Below are 4,198 nucleotides of genomic sequence, written 5' to 3'. Positions count from 1 at the left end.
TGTGTGTCTGCAGGTAACGTCACTTGGGGACGATTATTTAGAGCCATAGAAATCTGTCCTGATTGAACCTCAATACCCTTTATCGCTGATTCATATGAGTTTACTCTGTCTTGCATTTTTTCGGTGGACCCAATCAGTTGTTGCAGCATTCTGTTATTGTTGTCCAACATTCCCTCAAGTTCAGCAGACCCCAAATCTTGTCTCATAATCTGTTGTTGTTGAGGTTATTGATAAGCCAGCTGCTGATTTTGCTGGTTGTAACCCTGCTGCCTTTGGTAAGGCACCACTTGACCCTGTGGTCTCATAGCTCCAGGATTGTTGTTGTTATTATACTGCTGTTGTGCTGGTCTATATTGTTGATTCTGTTGACCCCAATTCTGACCACCTTGCCTCTATCCCCCATAGTTGGCTATATAGTTCATATCTTCCTGATAGTGTTGGTTGTCACCTTCCGCACTCCACGAGCATACATAAGGTTGGTTAATGCATGGTGTACATAATACCCCATTAGTTACGTCAACTATGTGTACCTGCTGCTTCTGACCTGATTCATCGATCTTTTTGTGAGGATACTCATTTGCGTCATTAGAGTAGCCATATTTTCGGCTATAGAGTTGTTTGGGTCCAAAGCCACAGAGTGAACTAAAGGAGTAATCGTAGAGTCTCTTGTCATCCATCCTGAGTTTTGAGCCATTTTATCGAGTAGGATCTTGCATTCTCTGAATGATTTGCTCAAAAGTGCTCCACCCGCTGAAGCATCAACATTATCCTTAAAGTTGTCTGCCAATCCCATGTAGAACCTCTGCCCCAACATTTGCTCTGGAATGTCATGATGTGGACACTTAACAAGCATACCCTTGAACCTCTCCCACGTTTCTTGTAGTGTTTCTGTTGGTCTCTGCCTGAAGCTCAATATCTCATCAATTTGTTTGGCAGTCTTATTGGGTGGGTAGAACTTGTTTACAAATTGCTTGACTAATTCCTCCCACGTAGTGATGGAGTTTATGGGGAGTGAATTAAGCCAAGTCTGAGCTTCTCCCGCCACCGAGAATGGAAATAACAACAGCTTTATTGCGTCCGGTGTCACATTAGGTTGCCTTTGTGTGACACATATATACAGGAAATGTTTCAGATGCTGCTGAGGATCTTCAATGTAAGACCCTGAAAATAGTCCCTTGTTCTGCAACAAATGTAGCATGTTGTTTGTGATTTGAAATGATTCAGCTTGTATTTAAGGGACTGCAATTGCGGTCGCCAGATTTTCGGCGGTGGGTTGTGCCCAATCATACAAGGCTGCTTCTGGCACAAGAGGCGCCACACCCTGATTGTTCGGGTCATTATTTCTGTTATTTGGATTTTCTATTATGTCATCCATGTCTAGTTTGATTCGTTCTGTTGAGTTCTGTTCCTGTCTGTCCTTCTTGTTTGCATGATTAAATGCCTTGAAAACTTTCTCAAGATCTGATAATGCTTCGAGCAATTCACCAGTTCTCGAGGAGTTCCTAGGCATGCACCTTTAACACCCAAGACTAGAAACGTTAAAATTTCAATGTATTTGGTTTAAAAAATGAAGAAAATTGACTACACTAAGAATTCTAGCAATTCTTTTAGCTGCAATTAGTACACCGTTAACTCCCCGGCAATGACGCCAAAATTTAATCACGCCCGACTATACCTTATAAAAAAGACTAAGTGATCATTGCAAATATATTCCGGCTAATAAGTCCGAAGTCGAAACCCACAAGGAATTAACCTACCAAACACGGCTACTAGACTCGTACGAACTCACGCAATCAATCTTCAGAAATATTTAAGTAACAATTTGGATGTTTACTAATTAAATATTACGTAATGAAAGTGCAACAATTAATAACTAACTACTATGGTTTGTAGACAAGAATTGGAATGATCTAAGGTTATGATTTCCCCTATTGTCGGAATCCTTTTCGCTACGTCTTCTATAAATTTGCCTGAGACTTATCTATCGATCATGAGCACTCTGACTGTCGTAACTCTCTCCCGAGTAATTACCATAATTTACTAGACATATTCTCCCGAATTACTCTAGTTGGCATTAATTATGGCTCACTCGGATCGCACCAAGATTTCGTTATCCTTAATCCCACCTTTAAATCCTTCGTATTGATCCCTCATATACGTTAGGAGTGATGTTATTCAACAACTACCTAAATGTGCACTCTCTCCCGAGTAATACACACTAAATAGGCACAGTCGATTGAGGGCCCTTCAATAAACAACAATAATAATATAGTTGAACAAATAGAGAAAATACTACGGCAAATCTATATTAACGTAACATGAAAATCATCCTCCAATAGGTTCCATCAAAACCCTAGATTAGAAGTTTAGCTACTCATACTCATAGTCATAATATCCAAAGTATTTTGTATAATTAAATTACAAAAGTAAGGATAAAGGGATGTAGAAATCGATGAGTCTAACTCCTCATTCGTAGGCTGCTCACTTCTTTCTTTCTTTTTTTCAGCTGTTTTTGAGCACACTTTAGACTTTAAGTATTTTTTTTGCTCTACTTTCATCTCCAATTCACCTACACATAAAATAGACTCTGTTACGCACAATTAAAGTGTAGTTTATCATTAAAGCATATAAAATGCAAGGCAAATAATGTACGAAACTATGGAATTATAGCCATACATCAGTAATTAATCCTCCTGACCAACATTCTCAAGCTTAAAATGAACATTGCATTTTAATTTCCTACTATATTGTGGGCAATTCGAACATCGTAGTGGTCAGAATTCCTTTGTTCCATGGAAAACGAAAAGGTATGTTGCATTTAGGGTAAACTTGGAGAAAAGACACAGGGCTTTAAGGGTTGAAGTGCCTAGGGAATTATTTGCCATCTTTTCCTTCAATATATATTGATGTTAATGTTAGCTGAAAATAAATATCTATCTATATATAATAGGAGAGGCAAAGACACCATATTATGCTAAGTGGCAACATAAGAAAAAGCCACTTGGCAATTTTAGGACAAAGTTAATTATATTAGGTAATAATTAATTTCTTTTTGAATTTAAATTTTTTTTTAAAAATAAATTATGCATTATTTATTATTAATAATTAGTTACTTTTTTGAATTTTAATTTACATATAGAAGAAAAGTCTAGTTTGAATTTGAAATAATTACCATATTCCATATGCACAAACAATATTTTCAAAAAATATTGAAAATAAATTACCAATTGTTTTGGCCAAACGGGAACTTATCTAGCTATATATAATAGGAGAGGCAATTAAAGACAACATAGTAAGCCAAGTGACAACATAATAAAAAGCCAATTCGTAATTTTAGGACAAAGCTAGTTAAGTTAGGTAATAGTTAGTTTCTTTTTGAATTTAAATTTTAATAAAATTAAATTATGCATTATTTATCATTAATAATTAGTTACTCTTTTGAATTTGAATTTAAGAAGAAAAGTCTAATTTGAATTTGAAATAATTACAAGCAACATAGTAAAAAAATATAAAAATAAAAACGTTATATTGAAAATAAAATAGGAGAAAAGTCTAATTGCTTATTCCATATAATGTAGAAAAAAAATCTACAAATATTGATACATTTTATATAAAATAACAAAAGAACATATATTTCGGACGAAGTAAAAAATGTAAAACTCAAAATTTTATATTAAAAATAAAATAGAAGAAAAGTATATTTACTTATTCCATATAATGTAGAAAAAAATCAAAATATTGATACGCTTTTATAAAATATGTATACGTATTTTTGACGAAGTAAGAAATCTGTATTATCTATGTTATTGTAACGACCCCGCAGACCGTTTTGAGTGTTGTAGTTCTGTTCCCCCATTTACTGCTCATTTTATGCTTAATTGCTGTTATGTGACTTGTCGGGGTAGTTGATTCGGTTCCGGGGATGTTTCAAAATGTGATGAGACACTTAGTCTCAAGGTTTGGAAGCTTAAATTGAAAAGGTTGACCGGATGTTGACTTAAATGTAAACAACTCTGGAATGGAGTTTTGATGGTTCTGATAACTCTGTTGGGTGATTTTCGACTTAGGAGTGTGTCCGCATAGTGATTTGGAGGTTCGTAGTTGATTTAGGCTTGAAGTGACCAAAGTTGGAAAATTAGAAGCTTTGGAAATTTAGAAGTTTGATCGAGAGTTGACTTTGTGGTTATCGGGCTCGGAT

At 35.3% G+C, this 4,198-nt stretch overlaps 1 non-coding gene across 1 annotated transcript; it reads left to right on the top strand.

Moving 5' to 3' along the window:
* The first annotated feature begins 824 nt into the window (after nt 1-824).
* LOC142164436 (small nucleolar RNA R71) lies at nt 825-931 on the top strand. Its single transcript, XR_012695207.1, has one exon. It is a non-coding gene; the product is annotated as a small nucleolar RNA R71 (small nucleolar RNA).
* The last annotated feature ends 3,267 nt before the right edge of the window (nt 932-4,198 follow it).

Source organism: Nicotiana tabacum, chromosome 9, assembly GCF_000715075.1.
Source record: "Nicotiana tabacum cultivar K326 chromosome 9, ASM71507v2, whole genome shotgun sequence".
In the NCBI taxonomy this organism is placed as follows: Eukaryota; Viridiplantae; Streptophyta; class Magnoliopsida; order Solanales; family Solanaceae; genus Nicotiana; species Nicotiana tabacum.
This window is presented reverse-complemented; position numbering and strand designations above follow the sequence as displayed.